The sequence below is a fragment of the Poecile atricapillus genome, chromosome 2 (genome assembly GCF_030490865.1).
Source record: "Poecile atricapillus isolate bPoeAtr1 chromosome 2, bPoeAtr1.hap1, whole genome shotgun sequence".
NCBI lineage: Eukaryota > Metazoa > Chordata > Aves > Passeriformes > Paridae > Poecile > Poecile atricapillus.
Genome location: NC_081250.1, coordinates 27,589,940 through 27,610,537, shown reverse-complemented (window position 1 = coordinate 27,610,537; position 20,598 = coordinate 27,589,940). Strand labels below are relative to the sequence as shown.

Genomic DNA, 20,598 nt, shown 5'->3' with positions numbered 1-20,598 from the left:
ATCTTCAAATGTTCTTGGCTATACAGTGATATTGATGCTGAATTAACTATCATTTTTACATGGATCGTCACTACTGCTCCTTTAGTGAATCCTCAGGGGAACTCATATGGGTAATTTGTTCAATTTTTGCCTTCTTTTGTCTGCTTATTTATAGGTTGCTTCTGCATTCATTACATGGATGTTTCCCATCCTTATGATATTGATTTAACATGCTCTGGAATCATGATGGTTGTGATGTCCCTGGCTGGCAGTGGAGAATTAATGTTCGGTGTGGCAGAAAGGTGTGTTTCATTTGTGCTACTCACTTTCTATGTGGAGTATTAGCTTGTTTCTTTCCTAAAACTCCTTTGATTCTTCTTACAGAAAATTTGAAATATCTTGAATCAATCACAATTATCTTTGCCTGAGGTGTAATTTACAGATAGAGGTGCAATCTGCATGAAGCAGTTCCACAAGTAGACTACCAAAATGGACATGATTCTTATGTGAATAACAGAGAACTGCAGTTTATCTAAATGAAATGTAGAGAGTTTAAGGTTTATATTTTTGTTACAGTTATAAATATGTCTGAGTAAAGAATGCTAGGAATGTCTCTAGGAAATAACAGCTAACTTGCTCTTATGCATTTATGTTGTCTGGCCAGTCAAAAATTGATTGCGAAATTGTGCAATTCATCATAAGTGAACCTATATTTGGGTAAAATATCTTTGACATAAAACATAATTTTAGGTAACACAATAATGTTGTTCTCTTTGTCTGCAACTTATTTGTCTGTAGATTTTGACCATAAATCCCACAATAATCAAAGTTACAAAGATTCATATCTGACCAGGATATGAAAGAATCTGTCCTCTGAAATAGCTTGATTTTTAGTCAGTTCATGATCATGAACAAAGCCAAGAGTTTTTTGTGGAGTCACTATTTTAACATTCAATAGGCTGACTAGGATAACAGATTGGTGTTAATTGTATTTCAGTCTGTCCAAACCTATTTAAGTCACTTTGTCATAGTGGCTTCTAATTTATTTGCTTCTCCGCTGTGACAGATCTGACCTCACAATAAAGTGTACACATTACATTCATAATCTGCTAACCACTGTATTTTTTTCAAATTACATGGCTTTGTTCAACAAATTTTGGCCAAATTCTATGAAACATGGGGAAATTATGGGGCAAAAAATTCCATGGTAGGCAGATATGGCTGGATTGTCTAAAAGTACTAAAAAGCTTAAATCCTCTCAAACATCATCAACAATCTTTTTATATTAACTATGTAAAATATGCAGAGCGTATGGTGTAGCTGATGCATTATTGACAGTTAGTTGTCCTAACAGACAGATGTGCTGTCATTCAAAATTTATGCCAGTAAAACTGGTAAAATACTGCAAACATTAAAATATTTGTTTGTTATCCTACATAAATCATACATCTAACATGCTGTTACGAATATTATAAAACTTCACTGATTGGTTTTATATTGTTTTGGGCTTTTTTTTCTTGTTAGAAACAAGAAATAAAAACTTAAAATGTTAGTGATTGCATGTTAGGAATTGAAGATGAAATAAAGCCAGAATGTTCAGGTATTATCAGGAAGAAAGGGAAGGAGTGCTAGTCTTTTTGATTTCTATATTGTAGAAAATAATTGGCTCATTATCATAATTACGTTTGTGTTCATGATATCAAGGTCAAACAAAATAATACTACCAATAGGGGGATGTCATTTTACTGATTCTGGCAGATATTAATTGAGGGTATACGAATTTGGTGGTGCTGAAAAGAGACGGGTGAATATCGAACCCAGAGGACCTTCACTCTCTTACATATTCTTTACCATCTGTTTTGGGAATTCCATATTCAGCCATGGACTGGGAAAGGATGAAGAGTTACATCTCCTTGTTTTCCATTTCACCTCTTTAAAAATGCTGGTTTCAACATAATATTATGATGGAATGTGTTAATTTTTAATTTGAACTTAAAAGTTTGGATTTTTATAACAGAAAAACGTTTTCTGTTAAGTGTTTATATTTTGAAGCACTGAATTCTTCCTTATTTATTCTGGTTCAAATAGTATTTCCTTGGTCATTAATGAAAATCATTAATAGTTCCAGCAATGAGTGTTGGCTGTTTCTCTCTCTTGTCTCTGAAATCTTTTGTGATAAGGGGAACCATTTACTTTGCCCTTTTAGTGGTAAAAAAAGAAGTAGTTTCAAAGATTTATGCCAGTAGAACATGGAGAATATTAAATGAGCTTCACATTGGTTCTTAACACAATAGATATTTAACTGAACAGTATTAATGGATGCTCAAAGGCATTTTGATTAGTTCATGCAACCAGCTAAACTTCCTAATAGAGAAGGCACGGTGACAAATGTGTTAAAAGAATTACATTGATTAAACAGCGTTCCTCTTTTACACAGTCCTTGGCGATGGAGTAGCATATGAAGTATAAAGTCGGAACTTTAGCAGCTGAATCAACACAAGAATGTTTTGTTTGAGTTTTATGTAAAACTGTTGTGATAGTTAGAAGATACTGCTTCCTAAGTTCTCCAATATATCATCTTGCTTTAATTAAATTTCCTATATATTAAGTAAATATTCTTGGATGTAAGTTTGAATTGACAGTAAAGTTAGGAAATCAAATTGTGTGTGTCTTAAATTACAAAAGTAGTGATTGTTTTCTGAGTCCAGTTGGCTGATCTGATTTAGCTAAAGCTTTACAAAAATGTCATCTTGATGGACATAAGGAGCTGGAAAACATCATCTGATAATTTGTCAAATGTACATATGTGTTTAAGAAAATCTCGGAATGGGAACAGTTTTTGTTTAATGCGATGAAGTTCCGTCTTGTTCCTCGATACATCTGACCTCACCTGATGTCTCACAACAAAGAGAGCACCACAAGAGAGGTCCAGGGGACGCCCAGCAACCTTGGCTGTCCTGCACAGCCCCCAGCAGCCGTGTAGGGCTGGGCACTGGGCATTTTGGGCTGCTGGAACTAAGGCCATAACAATGTGACTAAACTCTCTAGTCGTAGCCCTTAAAAGATGAAACTGTTTGCTGGAGGTGCCCTTTTGTCTGAAAAGCAATTGCATGTGTTACAGTGATAGTACAATATACGGTTTTCCTACGTTATTCAAGTTTTCACTTTTTTTCTTTGTGTTGCAGAGCACAATGTCTTCAACAGAGTATTATCACTGGCAGATTAATGAAACAGTTTGAACATGGCTAGGCTAAATATTTGGGTTTTGATACTGAGAGTTTTTTTTAAATTTGTATTAATCTTGTGGGTGGTGTGTAAATGAAAGGGAAAGAAATGTTTTTGCAGATCACTCAGGAAAAGTGGGAAAATAACTGAAATACCTGGGTGTTTCTGTTAAAATGTGTGTCAGTGCTTGGCTAAAATTATGGCACTTAAAGAGATTTACATTTTGAACCATCAAAAAGAAAGCGTTTGTGTTCCAGCTGGTAATTAACCCCTACCACCTTTTCCCTGGCCTCAGCTCCTCTGACAGGGTATGTATTCTGGAGGGAGGACCTAATCTGTCTTTTATTCTCTCTAATTGCTCCTATAATTGGATGTGTATGTCTACACACACTGCAGTGGTTGTGGCCCTGTCTTCCATCTCAGGAAGATGGCATTACTGAATCACATCTGCCACACCTGGCACAAGGATCTCAAGTTTAGAGGGAAAGTGGAATTTTACTTGGTAAGATGTATGGAAAAGGAGAAGAAAGAACATTTAGGTGTTTTATTGTTTTATTGCTTTATCTTGGTATTGCCTTTTTTGTTTTGTTTTTCTTTTTGTTTTTTGTATTTTTCCTAGTTTCTCTTATTATTCCTCTGGGAGCCACAGATCTGAGTGACATTACTTTTGGCCATAGGCTGCATCAAGTCTCACTGCAAATATCTGATTACCTCCTGACCAGCAGCTAACCCTGCTCTCCAGCTGCTCAGTGAAGAAGGGTATCTCCTATCCCCCCATTAATCAGTGTAATCTCTTACTGGCATTCTCACATCAGTCCCGTGCCCTCACCACCTTCTCCCTGTTTTTATTCCTGCTTTCCCCTGCCTGTCAGGTACTCTGAGACCTGGGAGTCCTCCCAGCTTCCCATGAATCACATTATTTTTCAGTAGCTGGCAGGAAGAATTATATAGTTATCCACAGACATTGCTACAAGATGCGTTTAATGAATGGCCAGGCTGTCAAATGCTTGAAAGTGATGTAGGAGGAGTGTTTCTTGCCAGTTTGAATAAGTATCTGAAATCTGAGATTTGCTGTAAGTGTACCGGTTCTCAGCTTGTCTGGGCAGCAGCTGCCTGCCTGTAAGAGCTCTGGAAAGAGAAATTAAGCTGTGGAATGGCTGTGCTTGTAAAAAATGTCAATATCTGCCTGCTGGGTTGCTGACAGTTTCTAGTTCATATAAAATGTTCCCTAATTAACCACTGGCATGAGATGCTTCATGGGAATTAGATGTCTAATTTTTCAGAAAGAAAGGAAGAAATATTTCTCATCCAAATGGGAGGAATTGACAGCTGTGCCCAAAGTTTTGATATTGCTAAATCAGTTCTTTAACTGAAATGGAGAGTCAGATTAAGGCTTGTAAAAGTTGCCTGATAATTTAGTTTCTTTCTTATTGGTATGACGTCTCTGATACACAGCTACACTGATTCTTTTCTCTGCTTTTATGTGAGTTTACAAAAATATGCTGCTTGAGCTGAATCGCATTTCTTTTGCCCTTACAATTCTCCATGAGCAATGCAATTAAACAGCTCATGAAAAATTGTATACTAGTAGGATTTCATTTAGGACAGTGTTTATGGCACTTAAACCACTGTATCTTAGGCCTATCCTGTGTTGACCTAAAAAGCTCGTAGAGAAAACTACATTATTAAAGGTATACAGCTGCTGTAATGTGGGTAATCATATGCTACTCTTACACCTCTTAAGAACTTTTTCCCTATATGCACACCTGCTTTGTGTAAGAGGGAAACTTCTAGGATACTAAGCATGCTCCAATTGTGTTAACATTTGAATTTTGGCACCAGAACTAATATGGACAGTCCATGCTGCAACATGCTTCTCATGCTTCGAAAATAGTGTTTCTTCTTATTATTAATAATAGGTGCTTTAGCTTTGCTCTAAAATGAAAAATAGAGATGGATTAAAAAGATCTCAGGGGGAGCAATTTTCACTAAGAGGAAAGTCTGGGGACAGCAGAAAGCCTGATACAATGAGCATAATATAACAAACAGTAAGAAATAGAGAAATGAGAAGTATCAATTTATACATTAAGAGCCATTGTTCCTGAAAAGCCAATTCCAGAGCACTGGTCATTCCTGCCAGATACAAGAAAGTATTGCAGTGAGATTCTCATGGATAATACTTTTATAGAAATAGGATATTTTATAGCAGCTACAAAATTAAGGCTTCAAAAATGAAGGACATGGGCAAAATCAAAACTGCTGCTTTGATTCCTTCATCTGTCTACACAGATCAGCAGTATTCTGATGCATGGTAGAAGAATGTTTCCCTATTTTCTGAGGAAAAGGGCTTCCATGCTCCTGGAAGTAGTAAAGAAGCAACCAGCACTCTGGAATTGGCTTTTCAGGAACAGTGGCTCTTAATGAATAAATTGCTACTTCTCATTTCTCTGTTTCTTACTGTTTATTATATGCATGATGTTTAGAGAATACGTGGATGTAATAAGGAACATAGTTATTAATAGTTATATATTATTACAATATTATGTCAATTACTATTGCAGTGTTTAATAAATGTGTTGTAAACTACATAGGCTAGCTGAAATACAAATGATCTTGAAACTTGGAAGCTGTTTCTAAGAATGTGTGATGACTTGCAGTTTTTTTAATTAAGTAATTGAAACCTTCGTCTTTGTTTACTCAGAAATGTGTTTGGATTAGTAAAGTTGTGCAACACATTAAAATAAATTTCTAAATTATTTTCTATGTAAAAGGTTTAGAACAAGAATGATTTCTCTTGCATTACATTTGCACCACTTTTTATGTTTTGAATAACAATTTCAGATACAAAGTGACTCCTCAGAAATACCGTAAAATGAGAAAAGCTTAAGGGCAAGTTGTGCCGTTAGTGAGTGATGATTCTTCTATCTGGCAGTTCAGTTGGCTTGAATAGTACAAGGTTTATGTGATTTATTATCTTACAATACTGAAGTAGTCTACTAATACAAATGTTTCCATTAAAAAAGAAAGTGAACTTGCTAAATGGAAAAGATAATGTTTTATTAATTTTTCTTCTTGGTTTTATATTCTTGTGCCCTGCAGCTCTAGTGCAGCTGCTGTAAGTGCAAATGCAAATACCAACTTGCTTAATGGGGTAATTAAAGGCAGTGGAGGAAAGTTATGTAATGGATACTCACTAAGTGTAAAATATATTCAAGCCATACCATATGATATTTTAAACTGTGGAATTGTCTCCTGAGGTTGGAAAGGCATTGCATATCACTTGTGAAATAGTTAGTTTATTCTGAAATTGGATGTAAAATAAAAAATAAAAGGCTCTTCCTTAATTCAGCAGAATGTGAATTCTTTTTGTTCATTTTACTTGAGTGGGCTAATTTGACATTTTTTCCCATTATTAACCCAGCTTCCCGATATAGTTAAAAAATGGTGTATTGAAATCCTGGCTAGCAGCTGCATTATTAGGAAGACCATTATGGAAAAACAGTTTTCAGGAAAAATGCTTTGTCTTCAGATTGTGTTCATCATTGCTTTGCACATCTTTGTGTAACTGAATACAACGGAGGACAGGCTCCAAGGACACAGAGCATTGTGTAGTTTGGCAGGGGAAATAAAAGCTGTTTAACATGTTCAGAAATCTGTGATTAGGTAATTGAAGACTTTTTTTTTCTTTTTAAACTACCATGTTTCGAAACTGGACTTTTTCTTTTTGGAACTACTGTGCAATATTTTGAGACAGCTTCCAGTACACTGGACTTTCCAAAGACATAGTATTTGGCTTACTCACTAGAATGATTTCCTTTAGTAGCAAAGTGTAAAAGTCAAGTGTAATTCACAGTGTAACCATAGTGATAAAGTTATAGATATACAGAACTCAGTGTAAGTTTGAAAAGAGATTTTCTACATTTTAAAGAACAAAGCATAGATTTGCTCTGCTATTAAAATGAGTATGGAACTACAACATATTTCAAATTGAATAAAAGTTTTGACAAAATACATAGTATGGCCTCAAACTGAGCCAAGGGAGGTTTAGATTGGATATTAGGAAAACCATTTTTCATGGAAAGGGTCATCAAACATTGGAACAGTCTGGCCAGGGAAGTGGATGAGTTGCCATCCCTGAAGGTGTTCAAGAGGATGTGCAGTTGTGGTATTTAGGGACATGGCTTAGTGATGGACTTGGCAGTGCCATGTTAACAGTTGGACTCCATGGTCATAAGGGCTCCTTCTGCCTAAATAATTCCCTGATTCTCTTATGAAGTGTTATATCATGGTACTGAAAGCCTTGGAATGGTGCTCCCATGGCATATGAAACTCAGTCTTTTGCTTTAGGTAGGATGCAGTTTGAAATGTTTCAGTCCTGAACTAACAATATCAGTGTCACCCACAGTTATTCCCCCTCCTTTCTGTCCTCAAACCATTCTCCTGTCCAAGTTTGTCCTTTCTAATACCTAACCTAATACTCTAATCTGCAAATTTATTTCTTCTACCTACCAATGTGTGTATTTATGGAGACATTGTGGGAACAAAGGGAATCTGCTCCAGGTCTGCCATGCACTGACAAAAGTGAGTAGCAGAAAGTTCCATGCTTGGCTGCTGCAGCAATGCTTCTCATGCTGGCAGGATTGCACCTGTGTAATGAGTCTCATACAGAATATGGAGTGCAGTTGGTATAATAAAATCTTTGATTGCTGTTCTGCAATTACTGCCTCTGCTAGAAATTCCATGACTTGTGATTCTTAAACTTTTCTTAGAATTCTAAGAGGTTCTTTTCTTGTTTTGAGTAGATCAAGAGGTATATCTCTGGTGCCAGACATTCTCTGCTTGTTAAACTTCAGACTCTCCTATCTTAAAAAAGTATTAAAATAGTAATTTTTAGGGAATTCATTGACAGATGTTTGTTAATTTGTGGGTATTCTGTTTGTTTGTTTGTTTGTTTGTTTGTTTGAACTAACTTCTTATTCCCCACTCCGTAAGTAGAACCCAGGGAAAACAAACCCAAAATCATGACCACAAAAATCACCCTAGGCAATATATTTGGTTGCAGAATAGCTAGATTAAATTAGTAATAATCAACTAAAATATAGTTTTTCAATGGAAATTGTTAGTATCAAGCACAGGCAATACTCTCACTATATATTTAATGCTAACATTTCAACTGCAGAGCTTTTCATATACATTGTAGAAACATTCCAAAAGACATAATTGTATTTTTATGGAGTCTCCAATAATTTTATTTTGTTACTGTAGGAAAAATAGGATTATGGTTTTCTCTTTCTCTTGGAGGATGTGGTTGGTGAGAGGATGCAAGCAGTTGATAGATTTTAGTGCTGTTGCCTTTCTCACTCTTCTGTTTCATGTGCTTTTCTCACTTATCATGGGAAATTCAATGTTGCTTTTGTCTGTTCTCTTCATGAATGCAGAATTCATTCAATTTTAAAAAAAAAAGTCTTTCCGCAGATTTTTCATTTTGGAAATGTTTCCTGCTTACCTAAGCTTATTTATTGATCTGATTCCTGCATTCCAATGTAGTTGCTAGTTAAGATGTTACATTGATATTAAAAACTGTGGTTCACTGTTTCCACTTGATAATTTTGCTGGGTTTGCTTGTTTACTTATTTTTTTCACCATTTCTCTTCTGGAGTTTGGCTGAGGGCTTCTGCTAGAGTTTAAATAAAGCTGTTTTGAAAATCTGTTATAAAAATATTATTTCTGAAGTCTAAAATATCATCTCCTGTAAGACTGCAAGATACACTCTTTTAGAGTTTTTTAGTCTGTTAGATGAGAGTCTCACAGTAGTGATTCACAACGTCACGTGCTTTTGTTAATGCACAGTGCTGGACTGTGTATACACCTTGTCTGGTATTATTTCAGCTGGACACTCTGAAAATCATGTCACACTGTGATTATATTCAAGTTTTGTGATGTTGAATGAATGTAAAAAATCTGATTGGTAGAGATACATTTGTTTAATATGTGGATATTTAATGTCTATTTATTGTGACCATTTTTCATCATGCATAGTGTTAGATATTGCAGTTGAAATGTTCCAGCAGTGTTTTTTTGGTTTTTTTCTTATATTTTTTTATTTTTAATTTTTTACCTTTAGGCCTTTACAGAGTTCCTCTTTGATGGTGTGAAGGTGGGGTTACTGTGTGCCTGGAGCTGGCAGTTTTTCCTGTCTGCAGCAAGAGACAGAGTTCCCCTGCGGTCTGTGGGCACTGCTGTTGCCACCACTGTTTATTGAGCACTGGGGGCTCTTAGCAACACCTGCTTCTATGCTGGCTGGCTCTTTGTAGCAATTTTCCTAAGATCCTTATGAATCCTACTGGGCAAAATATTACACAAGATTATTGTCAGTTTGACTCTACCATATTGAGGGTTTGAGGTTTTAAAAATATTTTTGTGTTTGTACTTCATCTCTGAAATCTGCACTCTTCTGCTAACAATTTCAACTCCATCAGGCTTCAGATTAATTCAGAATATGGTGCCTTTCCCCACCCTCTCTCCCCAGAGCTGAAATATCTACAGTGTTTTTAACGTGTTTCCTCACCATCACAGCTGAACATAAGAGCCAAAAGTTGTATAGAATAAGAATTGAATGCTTGCAATAAGAATAATAATTTTTAAAAAGTGCTTGATGTGACATATTTTTCCTTGAAATATATTTACTGACACTTCTTTGTACCTTGTCTTTAATTATGTATTTTTATAGAATCATATAGATTTGGGTTGGAAGGGACCTGTCCTGGGGTGTTCCAAACCAGGACAGGACCTCAAAGATCATCTCATTCCAGCCCCCTGCCATGGGCAGGGACACATTCTACTGGACCAAGTTGCTCAGAGCCCCATCCAACCCGGCCTTGAACATTCCCAGGGATGGGGTGTCCACAACTTTTCTGGGCAATCTCTTCCCGTGCCTTACCACCCTCAGAGTAAAGAATTTTTTTCCCTAATCTAATCTAAACCTACTCTCAGTTTGAAACAAGTTCCCCTTGTCCTGTCACATTTTACTCACATAAATAGTCTCTCTCCGACTTCCCTGTAGGCTCTCTTCAGGTACTGGAAGTCTGCAATTAGATCACCCCAAAACTTAGTCTTTTTCAGGCTCAACAATCCCAATTCTCTCATAGGAGAGGTGCTCCATCCCTTTAATCATCTTGGTCGTCCCTCCTCTGGGCTCGCTCCAACAGCTCCATGTCCTTCCTGAGCTGGGCACCCCAGAGCTGGGTGCTGTGTTCCAGGTGGGATCTCTCTCATCAGAGCAGAGCAGAGGGGCAGAATCCCCTCCCCTGCCCTGCTGCCCACGCTGCTTTTGGTGCAGCCCAGGACACCTTTGGCTTTCTGGGCTGGGAGTGCCCATGGCCAGGTCATGTCCAGCCTCTCACCCACCAGCACCCCCTGGTCCTTCTGGGCAGGGCTGCTCTCAACCTGCTCATCTCCCAGCCTGTGTTGATAGGGGTTGCCCCACCCAGATGCAGCACCTTACATTTGGTCTAGTTAAACCTCAAATTTATGTATTTTATACTGCATTTTGTATGTGTTGTATAAACCTTCTAAGGTATTTTAGTGTTACCTGATAAAGATAAGTGGCCAGGCTTTGATAAGACATGGGAAGTACCTAGTGGAATTCTAAACAGTAATTTAGCATCTCTCTAGAAATGAGAAATTAAAAAAAAACTATGAAGGAATATGCATCAACTGGATTGAAAAATCTCTTATTGGTCACACTGCAAAAAACACCAACCTAGGATCACTATTGAATTGTGCTGTTTCTCTTATACAAACCTGTTTTAGGAAACAGGTACTTTTGGTGGTATTTTATACTTTACATAATAGCCTGAATGTAATTTTCAAAATCAATGCCCATGAAATTTGCAGTTGATAACTTGTTTTTTAGAGTTGCAGAGTAATCTGGACTGGCTGATAATATGCATTTATGCAGGTAAAGTATGATTTGGTCTAACAAAGTCAAAACAATGCCTATAGAAACAAGAAGTGTAGGCCTTATTTTCAGGGAGCTCCTGAATTCTTGGCTGAGGAAAACAGTGACTCTAGAGAGGGCTTACAGAGTCAGAAGAAGAAGTAACTCCTCGAGAGCAACCGGTTTGACAAATAATTAGTTCAGTCTCTGGCTGTGAAATAGTGCAGGAAAGGCTAAAAGTCAGCATTTAGTAGAAAGACTAAAAGACTTGTTTTAATCTGTGAAATCAATACTGGAAGTGCTCTCGGTGATTGATGTTGATAGTTTAAAAGCGTGCAGAAGAGCAGGAGATGTAGAAAAATATCACATAAATATTGCTTGAGGAAACTGCAAAAAACCCTGTTTATTTAATTGATAGCAATCTTTAGTATTACTTGGTATAAGATGCATAAATTCCTTCAGATGGGGAATAAATATTGGGTGCAAAAATTTTTCTGTTAAAATAAATGTGTTTTTGAAACTTGGCATGGATCACATGTAGTGATATGGAAATACGTGGGGGAGTGTGGGGTTTGGTAATGACCAAGCAAAATCTAGCCCAATAAATCCGAGGAACATGTGAAACTCTGAACCAACATATTTTGCAGGTAGTCAGAAATGTGGTGTGAAGAGTACAAGTCCATCTGTGTAGTAGTGGACACAGATAAGCTAGGTTGGGATTCAGTAATTCCAAAGCTGAGCTGAGATTCTGTAACTCCATTACAATTTCATAAATCTCTTCTTTTAGTAAATAATTTAATTTGTTAATTATTTAAATAATACTGATTTCAATTTGTTTCCTTTTTAATTAGTTGACAGGGTTTGTTTTGGGAAAGGAGTTGTATAAAAGTTATAGGACAGCTTTTGGTGATAAGGAAAGGTCCATCACTGACAAATATGTTGCGTCATGCACTTTTGTTATGATCAAATGGGGGAACTTTAGGTGTGATAATACCTTCAATTAATATAATAAAAATCATTGCCTTTCTGGGTGTTAATATAAACATATTATCCCTTAGAGCCCAATCCTAAGCTCTCAAACCTACATTGCAGCCTGGCTCCAGAGCATTTTTGCTTGGCTGCAGCAGCCGTGTTTTTCTGCATTTGATTATTGTTGGCATGTTGCAGAGGCTGCTCTCTTCTCTGCCGAGCCAGATCTCTGCAGTTGTATGTCATACTGGAAGTGTAAGAAAGCTTCAAGATGACCTGGAAAATATTATGTGCTTATGGTCCAGATTTTGTAAATGTTTCCCAGTCCAAAACAGTGATGAGCTGGAAGGGAAGCTTATGAAAAGCATGAGAACAGGGAATAGAGTGCTTTATGAATGGAAGTGCTGAAGAACTGTAATTACCATATAAATAGGACTTTTTTATTGTTACCGAAGGAACATACTCCAAATCTGGAAGCCAGATAACATGGGCCTAATCTAATTTACGTGTCTGTAGCTGAGTTCATAACATGCTGCCTTTTCTATATTCAAAGTGTATTTTGATATTTTAGGGTAAGTTTCTTCTGGCTGGTTTTAGAAATATACTTCCAGGCAAGATAAATTGTATCTTACTGCCTAGGTCTTTATTGACTGTAATGAAATATAGCTGAAATGTGGATAACAACAATGGACACTGATGAATCCTATTCAAGATATGTATTCAGAACACCACAGGCAGTGCAATATTGCACATTTCCATCAAAAATGCATGTACTTCTTGAAATAGTTGTGAGAAAATTATACCCATTTTTCCCAGCATAGCAGTTCAAAGTTCATGCACTTGATTAATCAAGAAAAAAAAAATCAAATGCATTTTACGGTTGACTGATTTATGCTGAAAAATGCTCTTTATCTTTGAACTCTCAGATTGTAGGTCAGACTTGATTGTGTAACTTTTGTTTCAGAACATTCTGTGCAGATGTGATTGAAGATATAGCTGAAGAAAAGAGTTCTTTTAAACAAAAGCTGAGCAAATTTCTCTAGCCATTGTCTATCCTGGATACAATGATGTAGGCTTGAGAAGTGACCCCAGTCCTAATAACCTGCACTAAGCTTTTAACTGGCATTTTGGAGGGAGTGGAGGTAGGTTCTGATGAGTGGTTCTGACCCATCTTCCTCAACTTTCTCCTCTTCAGAAGTATTTTGCCCAAGCTTCCTTTTTGTATTTATGTACCTTTTCACACAGATATTAAGGCTAATTTATATACTTGAAAGAGATAATTTTACAGGAAGTACAAGTATTTTTTAAGTGACTGCCAACATACCCAGATTAAACTAGACATTGTTCTTTTCACCTTTGTTCAAGTTGTTTGATAAAATACTTCACTTCTAAAAGCCTTTTGTTGGTTTTCACTTTTAATGTAACTTGGGTATTGAAATTTAATGAGTTTATACTTTTTAGTGAGAATGTTGAGATCTTTTGTATGAGTTGAAGTCTTAACACCATGAATATGCAATATAGTAAAATAATAGAATTTTGGTGACTTTGTGAAAATAAACAATGGGATGCTGGTAGCTGCCAGGAACACTGTGTTTTTGCATCAGCTGGCGTCTATATTAACTAATTTTTTCAGTCAACATATTTCAAATTTAAGAGAAATTATTAAAATTAATGGAGGAAAGCCTTACAATGACCTTGGTTAGTCTTGAAACAAGGAAAGGAATTTTTTCTTCTTTATAATAATATTGAAGTATTGAAGTATTTGTGTCCTTTCCAATTTTGTGGAGAATTTAACTGTTAATAAGGTTAAAAATGCAGGAATGAAGCAGTTTAAAGAATATTTAGTCATGAGAAGTAAAAGATACAACATCAATGGACAATTTGTGGTGGCTTTAAAATGTCCGTGGTAGGAGGTGAAACATAGAACTTTAGAGTTCAAGAATATTCTGTTGATTTCTATTCCTTTGTTAAATAGAATAAAAAGATATGAGTCCCAAGTGATCAAGCATGTACTGACCACTTGGGTTTCTTCTGCTGTTTTGAACTATTCATTTTAACACCTTGAGCTAATTTGAAGTGTGAGATGTAATAATTGATTTAACAATTTTGATACGTTTACTGTTATGTCAGAGAGTGAAGGAAACTTCTTAAGTGCTGTGCTCTGGTATGTATCCTGTCCCATGGAAATTCCATGGAAATACTGTTTTGAAAGCTTAGGTGCTATGGTGACACTTCTCGTTAATGAATCAGCTCATGTTTGTATTCAGAACAGTAGGATTCAGAACAGTGGCATAGATATCCTTTTTGGTAATTAAAAGTGCTCAAATGCTGTAGTTTGATGTGATTTCTTAGTTATTCCGTTCCCGCTCTTATACAGTTTCTGTTGGAATTTGCAAGGCCAAGCACTTATTCCAGATTCTACAGGAATGCTGAGTCCTGAAACTTTGCTTGCTGTACGTACTGGTAACACGTGTAGATGCACAGAACAGGATTTGGGACCAGATTTGCATGCCAGAACGTTGCACCATTGTCCCCCTGGATAGCTCTCAACTATTTAACCTCCTTTTACAAACGAATAGATGTTTAGCCATTAAAAGGGAGGTGTCGTGTTGTGTACTTTGGCACAAATTTTCATCCTGTCTGCGTAAGGAAGTTTGAAAGAGGTGAAGAGTTTGGCACACAGCCAAGAGCTTTGTGCTCCCCAGGACACGACTGCACCTGGCAGCTTTGAGGCATGTGGCTGAGATGGCTGATGCCCAGGGGTGTTCTTTCCCTGCTGGGATGTTCTGGTTTGCTGCAGAGATCTGCTCCTGGAGCAGTGCTGACCTCAGGCGTTAACCGAGGCGTGCTGCCTGCTGGTGTCACATGCCCTGTCACCCTCAGATGCTGATACCCTGAAAGCCATCACAAGTGCCTTCCTCCTCAGCATCTCCCTCAGTGGCCAGGCAAGCACAGCTCTCACCATGCCACTGCTCTTCCTCACAAATGACCATCAGAAAATTGTGCTTTCAAGCACTCTATTTATAAACACGTGTAAAGTTGTTAAATATGCGTAAGGTAAGTTAGTTTTTGGTAAATAACTGGAATTGGTAATTGAGAAAAGTGGAAGGAAGGCCTCATAGAGATGGAGCATATATTTTTGCAAGGATTAAACTAAGAATTTTTAACTGAAAGGTGCAAGGAAGTGAAAACAAACAAAGGAGATAGTTCTGTTGACATTTTATTGTATGATCCAAATTAGCATCTTCATGCTATACCCGTAGCATGTTTGAAATTATAATTGTAAGCTTATTTTTTTTGGGTTTTTTTTTGCTGCTTTTAGAAATAAGACAGGTAAACTCTGAAGGACAAGCAGATAGTAATTTCCATCTGTCATCATACAGTGATTGAGAATGCTACTTCTGAGCACACTTTATAGAAGTATCTCATTCAGATAATATTTCTTTTTAGTGGTTTTTCAGTGATTAGTCTTGGCTTCCATGTCTTCCAACTAGCCCCTCTGAGGAGCCAACATATAGGAAACATGCATTTCTATAGAAATGCAGGGAAATAATCAGAAAAATTAAATAAAAAATAAATCTTCTTGCAATACAAGGTGAATTACAAAATAGCTTTAGAGGTGTTTGTTACACCTATTCCGTCTGTAATTAATCTCAGACCCCTCTTGTATAGCCATATATTTTTTGTTGTAAGGTCTACTATATGAATAGAAACATATGTATTTAATTTAAACATTGAGTTATATTAGCTTCCTTTGGTAATATTTAGTGGCTTCTCTCTGTAGTTCATGTTAGCTTAATTCTTCTTCTATTTTTCTACATGAAACAAGATCCTACATATGATTCAGTATGATAAGTGAATCTTAAGAAGAGGCATGTCCATGGGTGCCAGTAATGAAATTAAATCTGTATCTCTTTCAATATATAGTTTGCTTGGACTATAAATTAATCAATACACTATGTAATTCTGTAGGACTTCTGGTTTATGGATAATAAATCCATCTCTGTATTTTTTAATTTGTCTCCTATGTTATAATTATTCCTTGACTTAGTGCTCGTATTTATTTTTTTTTTTCAGTGACAGAGTCATAGAAGTCAGGACTACAGATAGGCATTCCATCACTAGCAAGACATCTATATGGATTTTTATTTTTTTTTAAGTTTGTTTTTTTCCCCCAGTTTGTTTTTTTTCCTACAATATTTGTCTGTTAATATGTTCCTCTTTTGCTTTTGTCTGTAATTCGAAGTGTCAGTCTGTCCTTTCAGGATTAGGACATGTGTTCCATTAACTTTCATGCCTCCCTGGCATGATAATGAAAGTATTGATAATGAAATGGTAGTTGTTGCAATAACAATGAGAGATAAATATGAGAACTCTCCAGGAACACATTGTAATATAATGCCATGCTTGAACTGTCTGATATTTTTCTTACACTGGAAACTAAAAAACCCAAAAACAACAGCAACAAACTCCAGGTAGAATGATGGAGTTATATGAATCCATTTTAACTTATATGTGCTCTCACATATTAATGAATATGTTTATGAATTTCATAGGTAAGACATAAGTTGTAATATTACAACTTATATTTATAAGTTAATAAGAGTTTCAAGCACTTAATAGAGTCATAATTTTGCAGTCATTGATAGCTTAGAAGTCTCATATTTTGCATAACAAAATTAGCCTAAAATAATCTTTAGTGACCTTGTCTGTGAGATTTCAGAAGAGTACATTTGGATTTATTCCAAATTCTATTATTATTTTGAAAACAGTAGAAGCTACTCATATATGAATTTCTTAAACAGTAACCTGTAGTTTCAAATGACTGAAGACTGAAACATTACTAATATAATTTCTCTGTGTGTAGTCAGCATTCTTGAGATGCTTTATTAGAATAATTAGAAACCATGGATTTACAAACAGTGTATCTTTTTACAGATATCCTCAGTAAACATAAACATAAACTTTATTGTATTGCAAAATTGTTCTGAGCAGCAACGCTGACTGGTACAAGACATTTGTCTTTTCTGTGAAGTCCCATTTCTTAGCAATTACCAACACTGCTTAGCATCTTTGCTGATGATCAGCAGGTTTGCTGATGACACCGAGGTGTGTGTGAGGAGAGAGTGGAGGGTAGGGAGGGATACCATCCAGAGGAACTTTGGCATGTTAGAGAGGTGGGCCCATGTGAATGTCTTGAAGTTCAACATGGCTGGGAGAATTTCAAGCACAAATACAAGCTGGGTGGAGAATGGATTGAGAGCATCCCTGAGGAGAAGGACTGGGGAGTGTTTGCACATAAGGAGTTTGACATGACCACACAGTATGTGCTTGCTGCTCAGAAAGCCTGAGCTGTATCAGAGGCAGCATGACCAGCAGTTCGGAGGATGCTCTCTGTTCTGATGATACCCCCAAATGGACTTCAGCTGCATCCATCTGTGCAGACCCCAGCACAAGGATGTGGACCTATTGAAGTGAGTCCAGAGGAGAGTCATGAAGATGTTCAGAGGTCTGAAGCACCATTCCTGTGAGGAATGGCTAAAATAGTTGAGGTTTTTCAGCCTAGAGAAGAGAAGGCTCTGAAGAGACTTTATTGCACGTTTTGGTACCTACTGGAGGCCTGCAAGAAAGCCAGAGAAGGACTTTTTACAAGGGCAAATGGTGATAGAACAAGGGGAAATGGGTTTAAAGTGAAAAAGGGTAAGTTTAGATTAGATATTAGGAAGAAATTGTTTATTGTGATGGTGCTGAGACATTTGAATCAGTAGTCCAGAGAAGTGGTGGCTGTCCTATTCCTGGAAGTGTTTAAGGCCAGATTGGATGGGACTTTGTGCAACCTTGTCTAGTGGAAAGTGTCCCATGGCAGGAGGATTTGAACTAGATGATATTCAAGATAACTTCCAACCCAAACCATTCTGTGATTCTATGAACAAGATACAGAAAAAAATGATTAAAAAAAGGAAAAGAAAATAGAAATCTTAGGTCCTGTTTTGAGAATTGTTATTCCTGTAAATATCTAAAGCTAAGTTTACTGTTGGTGCACAAATCTGTGCAAGCTTGTCCCACAACTGTAAACACTAGTGGTCTGTAGAATGCAGCAATGGAGGCTGGTCTTTAAAATATTAGTTGAAAGTATATGGAAATACTTCTTTAGTGTAAGAGTTGTCATTTACTCTGTACTGAGAGTACAACTGGTGAATGAGTGCAGCCTTATCTAAGAAATCTCAAAAGAAAGTTTCTGGTGTGGAAATATCTATGGGAGTCTTTTATGAGTATAGTAAAGATGCAAATCTCAGTTCAACAAGAGGTCACTGAAGAAAAACTTGAGCTAAAAAGTAGATCAGTGTTATGGGAAGAGAACTCAGAAAGATCAGCATTTGAACAACCAGGCCAGTGCTCTGTCCTAAAATTAAGTAATGCTATTTCAACCATTGTTTTGGTTAATTTTTTTTCATTGTCTCTTTCTTTTCAGATGATCTATTATTTTTTGATAAAAATTAATTCTAAGGTCTTATCAAACTGAAAACATTGTGATATGGTGGTAGATCAGTTCACTTACTATAAAACAGCTTTTCTGTTGCAGATTTATTTGTGCATATTTACTTGAGCTTGTGGGTATTAGAGCCAATATCTAAGCAGTCTACTTAAATATACCATGTTCACCTCAATTTGGAGAAAATAGGTCAAATTCTGACATATAATGTGACTTCGTTAAATTAGAATTCTGTCTTCCTGATGCAAACAGATTGATGACAAATTTAAATTGAAAATATTTAGGGTTCATCACTTTTGCTAATGCTGGGAGAGCAGCTTTAGCTTCAAGCTTATTTTAAAAGGTAAGAATTGTGTTTTGTGCATTTCTCTAGTTGTGTTACGTTAAATGAAAAAGGGGTTTTGCTCTGTTTTATTTTAAAAAATCTATTGTGCATATCAATTCTGTTTATCACTCTAGGAGTTGAGTTCTGTCCATTGGGGTCAGATTACTGCCAGGGGAGTACAACCCTTCACCAATGGCATAGGTAAAGTGGAGAGATGTCTTTAGCTGGAGAGTTCTGTAGGGGTACATATGGAAGTGTTGTGAAGTCCTGCTTTACAAAGCCAGGGGAAACTTCTCATGTATTCAGCCCTGTGTTAGTGCAATAATGAATGGAAAACGGAAGGTAGAGCAGGGCAAGAATAACCCGCCCTGCACATCAGCAACCCGCCCTGCACATCAGCTTGAGTGATCTCGGAGGTTTTATCTTGGTTTGGCCACAATGGCCTGCTTATTTGTAAAGGGGGAAACCTTTGTGGCTTCACGATGAAGAAATATACTGTCAGCTCTAATGAAAACTGTTGGTCTCAGAAATTACACGGAATGACTGAATGCTGTTATAAAAACACTTCATGTCAGAATATGAAAAAATTGCTTATTTGTGCTGAAAATAATCATATTCCAGATGTTTTATACACATTACAAACATTATACTTACTTCTGTGTACTGAACATAACTGCTTGACAACATATTTTGTAGATAAGTACGTAGTAAACCTTGCTTCTCTTTCCCCCATGGTGTATCACAGATGGAGTAAATGGGGCTGTAACTCCCCTGGGTTCTTAAAAATGCACTGCCTTAGTTCAGATGCTGTAGCTGCATCATTGCCTTGCTACTAAAACTGTCGGACTCAGTCTGGCATACTGGATGCAAAGCCCTGCTAGATTAAACTGGCAGCTTTGCTTAAAATCTCTTTATGGATTGTTAATCACTAAAACAGAGGCTATTCTGCAAATATTTACTGGCCTGCAAGTGTTCTTATGCCTGGATAATCTGGTAGATTTGAAAGGCAATGGTGAGCAGCTATTCTGAATTAAGGACCACATAAAATACCAAAGTAGTAGCTATAACAAGAGTTTTGACTTATCTAATTAAAATTCTTGTCTTTCATGTTGGCATAAGTTTCTCCCTGGAGTTCAAGGAAATATTTCAGGATTTATTCTTAGAATGATCAATTTTAAATTACAGGAGTGAAGTGGATAACATGATTGAAGTGAGTAAAAGCTTAGTCTAGAAACATTTTGGAAGTGTTGAATTTCCTTTTTTATTTGTGATGTATATTGAAACACAGAATACAGTTGGAATTAATGAAAATCTGTCTGCTTCTACATCCACCTTCCTTATTTTTACCACAAACTAATATGTAATAGGTGGATCTGGGAAATATGTTTAAAAGATTATTTTTTTCTTACTTTTTTTTTTATTTATTTTCCCAGAGGGATTTTCCTCCCCCTTAATTGTGGCTTGGTGCTTTGCTACTTACATAAGTTGGTGCAATAAAATTAAAGTAACCTATTAATTAAATTGAACAGTTTGTTTCCTGTCAAAGGATTTGTTTTTAAATCTTGAGTCTTACTCTTCCTTTTGCCCTGTGAAAAATATATAGAGGAAATTAATGTTTCAATCTTCTTGGAAAGCACATTTAACAGGAAAGGGAGGGCTATATTTAAA

The 20,598-nt window shown here is 36.5% G+C and overlaps 1 protein-coding gene across 1 annotated transcript in view; it reads left to right on the top strand.

The window, feature by feature from the left end:
• THSD7A (thrombospondin type 1 domain containing 7A) overlaps positions 1-20,598 on the top strand; it is a 267,244-nt gene that overhangs the window by 41,378 nt on the left and 205,268 nt on the right. Inside the window, exon 4 of the mRNA XM_058833159.1 lies at positions 155-281. The gene's annotated coding sequence lies outside the window, so the exon portion shown is untranslated. The remainder of the gene's footprint in view (positions 1-154; positions 282-20,598) is intronic.